The sequence below is a fragment of the Macaca fascicularis genome, chromosome 1 (assembly GCF_037993035.2).
Source record: "Macaca fascicularis isolate 582-1 chromosome 1, T2T-MFA8v1.1".
In the NCBI taxonomy this organism is placed as follows: domain Eukaryota; kingdom Metazoa; phylum Chordata; class Mammalia; order Primates; family Cercopithecidae; genus Macaca; species Macaca fascicularis.
Window position 1 is genome coordinate 13,596,374 of NC_088375.1, and position 14,193 is coordinate 13,610,566.

Below are 14,193 nucleotides of genomic sequence, written 5' to 3' on the forward strand. Positions count from 1 at the left end.
ATGAGAAGGACTTGCCCCAGGTAGGAACTGTCCCTTCTGCATAGACCTGAGAATGAGATAAGACGAGGCACCCCAGCCAACCCGCAGTCTATATCAAGAGTCACCCCAGCCAATCCCAGATGCATGATCCAGAATGAACACTGAGGCCAGCACCCATGGCTCACATCTATCATCCAAGTGCTTTGACAGGCCGAAGTGGGAGGATTATTTGAGGCCAGGAGTTCCAGACCAGTCTGGGCAACATAGGAAACCTTGTCTCTAAAACAAACCAACAAAAACACTAGCCTGGCATGGTGGCATGCCTGTTGTCTTAGCTAATCAGGAGGCGGAAGGGGGAAGATCACTTAAATCCAGAAGTTCAAGTGTACGGTGAGCTATGACCATACCACTGAACTCCACGCTCCAACCTGGGCAGCACAGTGAGACTCTGCCTCAAAAAAAATCAGTGCTGAGTGTTGGCCCTGAGTTTTCGTGTGGTTTGTGACACAGCAGTAGCTAATAACCCTCTTTACATTCTTCATTCCTCCTGCTCACAGACGAGAGGGGAGACTAACATCTTCTCTAGATGGAGTCTTGCTCTGTCGCCCAGGCTGGAGTGCAATGGCACAATCTCGGCTCACTGCAACCTCTACCTCCTGGGTTCAAGTGATTCTTCTGCCTCAGCCTCCTGAGTAGCTGGGATTACAGGCATGCGCCACCACGCCTGGCTAATTTTTTTGTATTTTTAGTAGAGACGGGGTTTCACCATGTTGGCCAGGTTGATCTCAAACTCCTGACTCGTGATCTGTCTGCCTCAGCCTCCCAAAGTGCTGGGATTACAGGCATAAGCCACCGTGCCCAGCTGAGACTAACATTTTCTAAGGACTGACTAATGCTTAGTACTTTCACATATGGTGTTAGATTTAATTTTTTTTTTCATCCTATGGGGTAGTCATTATTTTTCACATTCTGCAGACAAGGAAGCTAAGGCTCAGGGAAATTAGGTAGCTTATCTAAAGTCAAAATTTTAGTAAGTGACAGAGTTAGGATTCCAAAGCAAGTCTTCTGGCTTTTTGCAAAACCCCATTTTCACTGCTAAATACCTTATAAAGATTAGACATATTCTCTGGGGTATCCAATTGCCATCTCCACTGAAGATAATTATAGTTTTGGTTTCCAAACACTAGTTCATCAGGGGAAAGAGACACAAACCAGGAGGAAAAACTGTTTATTAGTGTGTATGAGTAGAATCTAGCCCTGTCATCACAGAGGAAATGCCCCATAATACTTATATCAATATGAATAATGAACCCTATGCATAATCAGCTATTTGGAATTACCCTTTTATCTTTAAGATCAAAATATCCTGTCCTCTGACTCAGAATGGCTCTAAGCTTTTCTTGCTGAATTAATGTAGCATCATTTTGAAAACATAATGCCATCCTCTCTGATAGCATTTGAAATTAATTTCTTATAAAACAGGCTCTGCAATTTGGCACAAGACTTCTCTGCACACAGTCTAAAACTTCTCTGCAAAGTCTAAAAGCTTTGGAGGAATTTTAAGGGTGTATCTTGGGCCAATATAAAAACTATGTGGATTGTTAAAGAGAAGACAAACATGTGAGAGAAACTTGTTTTTCTTTTTCTTTGATCTCCTAAAAGCAAGATCACATCTCAACATACAGAATGAACAAGGGGAACAAGATTTAAAAATCAGAGGAGAGGAGGGTACGGAGAAATCTCTTTCCGTGTGCGTAAACTCAAATCACCCTATTAAGTTGTGAAAAAGAAATATTAAGGAATAATCCTTTTAGAAAGCTTTCAGATGAGCCAAAGTGGAAAAGTCTAGATCTGTCCTTAAAAGGGAGTTAGTATATACTTAAAGTAGGACTGGGGTGATTGAAGACAATTAAGCATTAATGAGAAAGAGACCAAATTTTACTTAGGATTTTAAACAACTGCTCATTAGAACAACCTATTTAATTTTTTTTTTTTTGAGACAGAGTCTCGCACTGTTGCCCAGGTTGGAGTGCAATGGTGCGATCTCGGTTCACTGCAACTTCTGCCTCCTTGGTTCAAGCGATTCTCCTTCCTCAGCCTCCCAAGTAGCTGGGATTGCAGGTACCCACCACCACACCTGGCTAATTTTTTGTATTTTTGGTAGAGACAGGGTTTCACTATGTTGGCCAGGCTGGTCTTGAACTCCCGACCTTGCAATCCACCCTCCTCAGCCTCCCAAGGTGCTGGGATTACGGCCACCTATTTCATTTTTTAAGAGTGTCTCTTTTAAACATGACTTACTTTATGGAATCCTACTGCCCATTCCAATATGGAAAGCTCCTTTTGTCCATGTCACAGGGTGAATTACTTCATCGTATTGAATATACTGAGTGTCCCAAGAGGTTTTCCTTCCCAGTGATATGGCTGCTTTCTTCCTTGATTACTGTCAATTATTTCTGCTCCTTTGAATTGACCTTTTTGCTTTCAATACACCTCATCTTAGTTCATTTTACACACAGTCACTGGTCATTCTTGGTTTTATTGTCATCAAGCCTCCTGTTAGGTGTGCAAGAGCTCTATGGACAGCCTTTACTGTAATCAGCCCCTGGGGCAGAATGCAAACAAATCGGCATTGCCCTATCTACCCACGAAACTGAGCCAGATGGAGGGGCTGTGTGGCTGCCCGTCAGACGCATTAAGGCACCAGGGGCAGGCGTTTCAAACGTGAGCCGCGTATGGGAAGGGCCCAAGAGCAGTCTCTGAATGCAGAACAAGTTGATGGAGCCTGCTGGAGAGGAAGGGATAGCAGTGATTACTTATTTAGCAATGAGGTCTGCTGAGCGACACTGGGAGGCTAGCTCATTGTTAATTTTTGTTTGTTTGTTTTACTATAATTATTTATAATTTTAGTGAATTGTAAGTAATTTACCAAAGTAAATAATTGTAAAAATGCAAATCTGGGTTTTGAACTCAAATTTGTCTGCTGGACCTACAGAGAGTAATTTGGTTCAGTGTTTCCTCTTACAAAGATTTCTGATTTTTAAATGTTATGACATGAGATTCTGCCAAGATTGCCTGAATAATGTGTGCTCTTTCATTTTGCCATTCTGAACTTCTAAAATTTTAGCTCTTTGGACACCTGAAGAAGTCTTTAGGTCTCTTTTTAAAAAGAAATTACATGGTAATGCCTACAAACCTGCCAGTTATTCTTTTCAGGAGGAAACCTACTTGTGTTCGTTCTTTGTGTACCTTCCCCCACCAGAATGGAAGCTCCGTGAAGACAAGAACCAAGCTTATTTTGTTCTCGTTTGTAACCTTGATGGTTCCAGGCATGCATAGACACAGAGTAAATGTTTGTTGAAAGAATGAATGAGTGAATGCTATACAACTTGAGCAAATTTTTGCAATAGGTAAACCTCATTTCCATGGTGATATCATACCCATTTTTTTCACTTCTGGAGGTCTTAATCATTTCTAGCACCCACCTCCTGTCAGCTCTCCTCCCCATACTCCTCTCTTTATATTTCTCAAACTCACTGCAAACTTTAGCCATTGAAATGTACAAGAACCAAGGAGTCAACCACCTAATGAACAAATTAGTCTGTGATACTGGCAGAAAGCCGGGACTTCCCTTAGTCATAAGGGCATTTTAGGAAGTCTTATAGAGACAATGAATGCTTCTCATTTGTGATCTCATCAGTGACTCTAGTTTTGACAACGGCTGGCCGAAAGATATCTTTCAGCTGCTATAATCTACTGTAATGTACCAAATCACCTATATGGAGTAGACCTCTTCCAGGACTGAGGCCACATTCCATGATATTTGATATGATTGATATTGTGGATTACTTTCAGCGTTTGCTTTATGCTAACAAGGAGAGAAAGAGGAAGCAAAGAAAGTAACCGAGTTCATTAAATGAAAAAGGCAGAGGACTCTCAGGGGAAGGAATTTGAATTCTAGCACTTATCCAAACATGCAAAGAACCCCCTCTGTCCCCAAATTCCCTTGTAGGAAAACTGCTCTCTGTGTCAAGCAGTGCCTAGAATATTGGATCTGAGACATAAAGTTGAAGAATTAGTGAGTTAAGGTATGTCCAAGGCTTTTTTGGTTTTGCTGTTTTAAAGCAATTATTAAAATTAATATTTTTCCTTAATCATTTGGGATATATTTTCCAAAGGTTAAGGCCGCATACTCCTCATTTTAATCTGGATGTCTTCATAGTCATGTTTAGGGAAAAGAATGAAAATAACATGTATAAATTTTAGCAATATGTTTTCTCATTTAATATTCAAAACAATCCACTGAAGTACATCCTGTGAGTCTCATTTCACAGATTAGGAATCTGAGACCCAGAGGTAAAGTGCTTGCCATGCTCAAGGCCACACAGCTAATAAATGCAAATCTGAGTTTTAAATTCAAATTTGTTTGCTGGACCTGCAGATAATATTTTAATTCTGTTTTTTCTCTGGCAAAGATTTCTGAATTTTAAATTTTATGACATTAGATTCTGCCAAGATTCCCTAAATAAGGTGTGCTCATTCACTTTACCATTCCGAACTCCTAAAACTTCCTATCTTTGGGCCTCTCTAGTCCTATCTGTGATAACAATAAATTTGCTGTTATGTGTCATAGGTTTTTGGTTTGTTTGTTTTGTTTTGGTTTTTTTTTTTTTTTTTTTTGAGACGGAGTCTCGCTTTGTCGCCCAGGCTGGAGTGCAGTGGCCGGATCTCAGCTCACTGCAAGCTCCGCCTCCCGGGTTTATGCCATTCTCCTGCCTCAGCCTCCCGAGTAGCAGGGACTACAGGCGCCCACCACCTCGCCCGGCTAGATTTTGTATTTTTTTTAGTAGAGACGGGGTTTCACCGTGTTAGCCAGGATGGTCTCGATCTCCTGACCTCGTGATCCACCCGTCTCGGCCTCCCAAAGGGCTGGGATTACAGGCTTGAGCCACCGCGCCCGGCTGTTTTGTATTTTTTTGAGACAGAGTCTCACTCTGTTGCCCAGCAGGCTGGAGTGTAGTGGTGTGATCTCGGCTCACTGCAACCTCCGCCTCCTGAGGTTCAAGTGATTCTCCTGCCTCAGCCTCCTGAGTAGCTGGGATTACAGGTGTGCGCCACCACGCCTGGCTAATTTTTGTTATTTTTTTAGAGATGGCGTTTCACCATGTTGGCCAGGCTGGTCTTGAACTCCTGATCTCAAGTGATTCGCCTGCCTCAGCCTCCTAAAGTGCTGGGATTACAGGCGTGAGCCATGGCGCCTAGCCTATAGTTTTTTAAAATGTTTGTAATCTTCAATAGCAAGGTCCCTCAAAGTCTATTGAAACTAGACTTGACTGAAAATTTATATACACAAATAAGAAATGTGTGCATATAGCAATGCATGTGCTAAAACTGAAGCGACAGGCCAGGCATGGTGGCTCACACCTGTAATCCGAGCACTTTGGGAGGCCAAGGCAGGCAGATCAATTGAGGTCAGTAGTTCGAGACCAGCCTGGCCAACATGGTGAAACCCCATCTCTACTAAAAAAAAAAAAATACAAAAATTAGCCAGGCGTGGTAGCGGACACCCATAATCCCACTCGGGAGGTTGAGGCAGGAGACTCTCTTGAACCTAGGAGGCGAAGGTTGCAGTGAACCGAGATTGTGCCACTGTACTCCAGGCTGGGCAATAGAGCAATACTCTGTCTCAAAAAAAAAAAAAAAAAAGTGATAAAACTAATGGAAATTATTCCATATTAGGAAGAAGACAGAAGTTCATCATTTTAAAGATAAAATGGCTCAGTGTGGAAATGCAACATATTTTATAATTACTCAAAAATTATTTTTTCTTTGAGAACCAAGAGATACTCTTCTTCACAAAAACGTGTATGAATTTTCCCAAAGTAAAATCTAAGTTGAAATCTCCTATTTTAAGCCTAGTTTAAGCCTGTGGAGCTAACCTTTACCATCTTAGTTGTCATCCAAAATCTCTAATTAAATTTTTCTCAAAAACAAAACCAAACCAAGAGGCAAAAAGAGGCAAGCTCTTTACTGCCACCTACCGTCAGAAAAAAATAGCCCGTTAAGTGTAAGGATAAATGACTTGCATGGAAAACTTGAAGTATGGACAGGGAGACTATATGGTCTGGTTTGCAGATAGTTCCTGTTGTCTTGACATTTATCCATCTTAGCATGTGTCCTGCCCCTCTTTTCTCTCAAAGTCCTGATTTGGATTACAAATTTTGTGGTTGTTACTGGCTTTTTCCATACATCATTTAAAACACTCAAGTCAGGCTTATCTCTCCCATCTAAATGCACACACACACTTCTTCAATCGGAGCCCTCTTCCCAGCTCCCATTCTTTCGCGTTCTGATGGTCATGACCAAACTTCTCAAAATAGTAATGCATACACCATTTCCACTTCATTACTTCTCATTCACTACTCAACTCACAGTACTGTCCCTTCTGCCCTACCTATTCCTCAAAACTGCTAGTTACCTGCCCACTCTCAAATCGGCAGACACATTGCTGCCTTGATCTTGCTTCATATGTTGTCAGTAGGCATACGCCACCACGCCTGGCTAATTTTTGTTTTTGATTTTTTTTAGAGACAGTGTTTCACCACGTTGGCCAGGTTGTATGCTGTTGTCTGCACTCTCTCTGCCATCTTACGTCTTGTCTTGGGTGACACATCCTCCTGTTTTCCTCCTGTAGTCTGGGTTCTTGTCAATGTCCTTTATAATTTTCTCTTCCTCTGCTCACACCCTAAATGTTGGTGTCTCCCTTCATCATCGCTCTACAGACTACGCCTGGGTAATCTCACCTTATGAGTTCTACTGCAGTCAACTTGCTAAAGATTCCCAAATTCATTCATTCACTCATTCATTCACTGTTCATTCAATAAATATTTATGGAGGACCTACAAAATGCCAGTGACTCCTCCAGGTTCTGGGATACATCAGGGAACAAAAGGGGAAGGAAACTTTCTGCCCTGTGTAGACAGTAAGACAATAAACTATAAACAAAATAAAGAGGTAAATTGAACAGTATGTTTAAGAGTGATAAGTGACACATGGCCGGGAGTGGTGGCTCACGCCCGTAATCCCAGCACTTTGGGAGGCCGCGGTGGGCGGATCATGAGGTCAGGAGTTTGAGACCAGCCTGACCAACATGGTGAAACCCCGTCTCTACTAAAAATACAAAAATTAGCTGGGCGTGGTAGTATGCACCTGTAATCCCAACTACTCCGGAGGCTGAGGCAGGAGAATGACCTGAACCCGTAGGTGGAGCTTGCAGTGAGCCGAGATCACGCCACTGCACTCCAGCCTGGGTGACAGAGTGAGACTCCATCTCAAAAAAAAAAGAGTGATAAATGATACAGAATAGAGTAATAGAGATTGGAAGTGGTGGAGAAAGGTTTTTTAATGGAAGGGACAGGGAAGGCCTCATGGAAAAGGCAACATTTTCGTTGACTTAAAGAAGGAGGAGTGAGCTATGAAAATATCTGGAAGAAGAGCAGAAAAAGTGCAAAGATCCCAAGGAAAGAATGTGCCTGTCCTATTCACGGGATGGAAAGGAGGCCAGGATTGTTCTGCAGCAAACTGAATGAGAAGAGGGGAACAGAGGATGAGGTTAGAAGGGTTCAGGCCTGCAGATGACAACGGCCTGCAGATGACAATGGCCTGCAGGTCACTGTAAGGACTCTGGTCTGCCTGTGAGAGAACAGGGGAGCCATTTGCAGGGTTTTAGGTAGAGAAATGACATCATCTTTTATGTCATTCACCAGAATCTCTGTTTTAGGTCAGATTCCCATGGAAACATACTCTGAAACACAGGTTGTGTACAGGTTTACTGGGGACTGCTTTTGGGAATGCCGGTAAGGGAGTGAGGAAAGCAGAATTGGGCAGAGGGAGAAGTTGGACTGTGATGCAGTTGCAACAGAGGCCACGGGATGGCTCTTCAAAGTTACTCAAATCTTTACACCGCTCCTTAACTAGTCATTGGATGCAGGTTGTCTCTTGGGAGGGAGCTGTACCCTTGGATGAGGCAGCCACCTTCAGCCAAGAGCAATTTCCAGAGAGAGAGATTCAACTGAGACTCCTCTGCAGTCAACACTTTCCATCCTGAATTGGGGAGATACACCACGGCATCTTAGAGTCAGCCCCTGCACCCTCAGATAGATCAACTCCATGTAGAAACACCCAGGATCCCTCCTCCATCTTCTGGTTGGCTCTTGCTACTGCAGCTTTTCTCAAGACTTGAATGACACTCATCATCTCCGCTACTCCACACAGACGGTACATTTTCCCCACCCCCAGCCAGTCTATTCACCACACAGCAATGTGAGTGATCCTGCTAACATATAAGTCAGATCATGTCACTCCTTTGCTTAAAACCCACCATGTAGGTCAGGTGCGGTGGCTCATACCTGTAACCCCAGCACTTTGGGAGCTGGATGGGCTGATCACTTGAGGTCAGGAGTTCAAGACCAGCCTGGCCAATATGGTTAAGCCCCATCTCTATTAAAATTACAAAATTAGCCAGCCATGGTGGCGCACGCCTGTAATCCCAGCTACAGGAGGCAGAGGTTGCAGTGAACCAAGATCGCGCCACTGCACTCCAGCCCAGGTGACAGAGTGAGACTCTGTCTCAAAAAAACAAAACAAAAACCCACCATGTAACTACTCCCCTTTCATTTCAGAGTAAAAGCCCAAATCCTTGTCATGATTTACATCATATGCTTGGTAGGGACTACATCATCCCCGATTATTCTCCTCACCACTCACTCTGTTCCTGTTACACTGGCCTCCCTCCTTTCCTTGAGCACATTTTTGAAGGACAGTTTGGCAGTGTCTATTTTCCTACTCTTCCTGGAGAAGCCTAAGTCAAGATGCTTTCAGACTGAAATGTTAATAATTCCATCTGCTAGTGTAAAGGTTGTCTTCTGCAAAGATTATATGGTAGTCACATCACAGGCATTTAATTTAAAAGAATTCAACTATTGGCTTAAAAAAGAAAGAGAAGCAATCATTTAAATAGCACACATTACTAAGGCAGTATATACCCACCTGAGGCAGAGTGCCAATAGTCCTGAAAAGAACATCTGAATGATTTTAAGGTTTCCCAACTATTCGCCAAAAAAAAAAAAAAAAGTGAAATTTGTTGTTTAAGTGACCAGACAAGATGGTTTCCTTGAGGAAGAAAGTGAACAACTGAAGCCTGATGAGAAACTTTAATGGTAAAGAATTAGAGGGGCAGTGGCTTACGCCTGTAATCCCAGCACTTTGGGAGGCTGTGGAAGGACCGCTTGAGGTCAGGAGTTCGAGACCAGTCTGGGTAGCATAGTGAGAGCTCATCACTACCAAATAAGTAAATAAGAATTAGAGGAATAAAAAAATACTTTTACAGAATTATATATACAAAAACGTATATACTGTGTATTTTAGGCTATTTAAGAGATGTTCAAGGGCAATTTTTATTTCATTGGCTGATCGCATTGGGCCCTGTACTAGAGAAAAGAGAACCAGCAAGAAGTGACCCTCACATGGAAGGGATGAGAAGGTGCTTGGAAGTGTCATTAAGGGGCTGGGGTAAGGCCTAAGGCAAGAGATAGCCAGTACGGACCTCTACTGGGGGACCATAGGAGCAAGTTTATCTCATATCAAGTTAAAAGTTTTCTGTGTGTATCTTCTCAGGCTAAATCCTTTGTTTTATTTATTTATTTATTTATTTATTTATTTATTTATTTATATTTTGAGACTGAGTTTCACTCTTTTTGCCCAGGCTGGAATGCAACAGTGCAATCTTGGCTCACTGCAACCTCTGCCTCCCGGGTTCAAGCAATTCTCCTGCCTCAGCCTCCTGAGTAGCTGGGATTACAGGAATGCGCCACCATGCCCAGCTAATTTTTGATTTTTAGTAGAGATGGGGTTTCTGCATGTTGATGGGGCTGGTCTCAAACTCCCGACCTCAGGTGATCCACCCACCTCAGCCTCCCAAAGTATTGGGATTACAGGCATGAGCCACGGCGCCCAGCCAATCCTTTTAAGTTTCTATTAAACATGACAGCTATGTCTTAGCTGTGATTTGGGGGATAAAGGGAGGCACTATGTCTGTGTTTGGGGTCAAAGCAGAAGGATCTGGGGCTGTGGCCTAGAGAAGTGGTTATGAGTTGAGGTGGTTGATCGAGAACACCAGAGCAGTGTGGAACAAGAGGTGGCAATGAGAGTGATGATGATCTTGTGGAAAAGAAAACACGCCTCGGTACTTAGAAATATTGAGAGAGGGGACTAAGAATTTCTGGAGTTATACAGGTTAAGAGAACAGATTGCATTCATGGGGATTGAAAAGGAGGGTGCTTCCTCCCTTTCCATCAATGGAAAAGTAAAGAAATTTGGAAAAATTCAGAATACATATACAAGAAGAAATATCTGGGCTATAGTGGCTAAGTCTGGAAAGAAAGATTGGGGTGGGCTGAAGAATTCTAACACTATATATTTTGTTTACATTTGTATTACATTACTTGTGTTTGTTATGATAACCATGCATTAGTTTTTTATTAAATATAAGGTTTAGGGGAAAGTGGAATAACTATACAAATTATTATAAAATTCATTAGAAATAGGCCGGGCTCACGCCAGTAATCCCAGCACTTTGGGAGGCCAACGCAGGTGGATCACCTGAGGTCAGGAGTTCAAGACCAGCCTGGCCAACATGGCAAAACCCTGTCTCTCTAAAAAATACAAAAATTAGCCTGCTGTGGTGGTGCGCTCCTGTAGTCTCAGCTACTCGAAAAGCTGAGCCAAGACAATTGCTTGAAACTGGGAGGCAGATGTTGCAGCAAGCCCAGACCTGGATGACAGAGCGAAACTCTGTCTCAAAAAAAAAAAAATTAGAAATAATATATATGTGAGAAATAAAGAGTATTGAGAGGGAGAATTGCCCTCTGGATTACAAAAGATTATACAACTATGATCATTAGAGTATTATGGTACTGATGAAAGGACAGACGAATGCAAAACCGCAGCTTGGAAACAAATACTATTACGTTAAAAAATTTTAACAAATTGAGGTGATGTCATAAAGTAGTAGGGAAATAATGGGCCAGGACAATAGTTAGCTATATGAAAAAAATTAATTTTGAGATCCTTGCATTACACCATATTCCTAAATAAATTCCAGATGGATTAAAACATTAAATAAAACAAACAAGTATATTGACCAGATCTCATGATCAGAATCATCCTAAAATATGGAAAAAAAATTAAATATTGATCATTTGAATTTATAAAAATTTAAAGTGTTTTTGTGTCCTAAAAGTTATAAAATTAGAAGGCAAGAAAACTGAAGAAAAATAAATGGCTTATACAAATGGATAAAAGGCAAGATACATGAATAATTCACAAAAGAAATAGAAACAGCTAATGAACATAAGAATATTCAGTCTCACTGATGAAAAAGTTTTGTCCTTTGAATTAGTTAAGAACTTTTTAAAAATATAAGGTAAGTGGGATAAGAGAAACATATTGAAGGCAGACATACACATTGAAACAACAGCAGTATGAATAAAGCGGCTTAAAAATAATATCAGACAAGGAAATTATCTGAAATGTGGAAAAAGTTTTGTGCACAGAAGTGGCAGTATTACTTATTATAGTGGAATAATGGAAACAACCTGTATGTCCAATAATACGGGACCAGATAAGAAATTATGGTGTGGACAAATAATTAAGTTATATTTTCTGAGACTACTAATTAAATATGAGAAGGCTTATAGGTTAGGTGAAAATAGTTGGATATAAATTCTTATTTATAGTATGAATGGCAAATTTTTTTAAATGAAAAACCTTTTAAAAATGTATGAATTGTATGTAGTATGATTTTATACTTTTGTTTTCCAAATTCCTTTTCATGATCATGTATTACTTTTGTAATCAGAAAAGAAAAATTCTTCTGTAGAGCCTTCACAATGAAGTCCAAATTCCTTAGCATAGTTTACGATTACAACCTGACCTCTGCCTTCTGTTCACCTTCTCACCACTGCCCTGTTCCTAACTTGCACTAAGGTCATACCAATTGCTTACGTTTCCCTAACTGCTGTGTCATCACTAGCTCAGGTTTATTTATTTATTTTATTTTTTATTTTTTTGCCTACAGTGCTCTTGAATGCCCTTCCTACTTTCTGGCCTTGTTAACTGACCACTTTGACTTCAAGCCTAGCCCTGTATTTTCAAGGGACAGCCTCCTCTGGGGACCCTCAAGTAGAGTTAAATATAGTTGGCCCTCCATATCCCTGGGTACTGCATCTGTGAATTCAACCAACCTCAAATTCAGAAAACAAGCAAACTTGAATTTGCTGCATGCCATTGAATCCACGTGAATGAAGTGACGCGTAGACATCATATTAGTTATTATAAGTAACTTAGAGAAAATTTAGAGTGTATGAGAGGATGTGTGCACGTTATATGCAAATGTTATACCATTTTATATAAGGGACTTGAACATCCATGAATTTTGGTATCCACAGAAGGTCCTAGAACCAATCCCCCATGAGTAGAGACAGCCATACCCCCTGTTTTGTGCCGCTCTAACATCCTGTGCATTCCTTTCTCAGAGCACTGTTCACATTGAATTGCCATCATGGTTACCGACCACCCTCGTTTGTCTCTCCCTAATTCTAATTCTGTTAACTTGTTCCTACTTACACTATGAGCCCCTTGACTGCACAGACTATTTATATCACTACTGAGTTTTTCTATTCTTTCCATTATACATACTGTCACCCTTACTTTTTTTTTTTTTTGAGAGACAAGGTCCCACTCTGTCACCCAGGCTGAGTCCTGGGGAGTGATCACAGCTCATTCTAACCTTGAACTCTGGGGCTTAAGTGGTCCTCCTGCCTCAGCCTCCCGAGTAGCTGGAACCATAGGTGTATACCACCATGCCCAGATAATTGTTAATTTTTTTGTAGAGACGAGGTCTTGCTATGTTGCCCAGGCTGGTCTTGAACTCCTGGACTAAGTGATCCTCCCACCTCAGCCTCTTAAAGTGCTGGGATTACAGGAGTTACTCTCTTGCAATCTTAACTCACTTTAGTCATGAGATTATTAGGGGATAGTAGAAAACAGGTAAGTGGAAAGGTCCCTGGTCCTATGAACAAGTACTATAGACAGCTCCCACTGTGATGTGATTCGAAGGATGTTACAAAGTTATTCAAAACTATTTTTGTTACAAGCCTGTAAGAGTGCCAGCGAAAAACTTCCCTTCTAGGTTGTGAAGTGAAACAACACCTTGATTATTTAAAATATTAGGATGACTTATGTTTATTCTTCCCTTTCGTGCTCATTGTAACTCGGAACAGCTGTTTAAATACTGCTATTTAATACTGCAATCTGTCCCATTTCAATCCCACACTCACAATTCCCCTACCCGGCCCTAATTGTTATATTTTCCAGAGCAGGAATAACCTTCTAACATGCTGGTTGAGTATATTTCTTTATTATGTCTATAGTCTGCGCCCTACCCCCCATCGACACAGGATAGGGATCTTTAGTTTGTTCACAGGTGTACTTAAAGTACCTACAAAAGTTCCTGGCGGATAATGGAAGCTCAGTAAGTATTTGTCAAATGACTAGCTCTGCTAAAATGAGGGATTCGTCCTCTTTTTGGATAACTCACTCTATCCACAAAATGAAAATTTTACAATATCAACAGAGGCCATTTAGTACCTTTCTTGAGGATAAAAATAGTATTCCTTTTCTGGCAACCAATTATTACTTTCTCTTTTTTTTTGTTTTTGTTTTTGTTTTGAGACAGTGTCTCGTTCTGTCACCCAGGCTGGAGTGCAATGGCGCGATCTCGGCTCACTGCAACCTCTGCCTCCTGGGTTCAAGCGATTCTCCTGCCTCAGCCTCCTGAGTAGCTGGGACTACAGGTGCCCACCGCTACGCCCGACTAATTTTTGTATTTTTAGTAGAGACAGGTTTCACCATGTTACCCAGGCTAGTCTCAAACTGCCCTCAAGTGATCCGCCCACCTCGGCCTTCCAAAGTGCTGGGATTACACGCGTGAGCCACCGCGAGCCAAAGTACTTTTTTGGTCTGAGGTGGATCTTCTGTCATCCAAGACTTTTTTTCAATAATACAGTCACCTGTTTCCACACTTGTGGAAACTTAACAACAACAACAACAACCGCGGCCGAGCGCGGTGGCTCACGCCTGTAATCCCAGCATTTT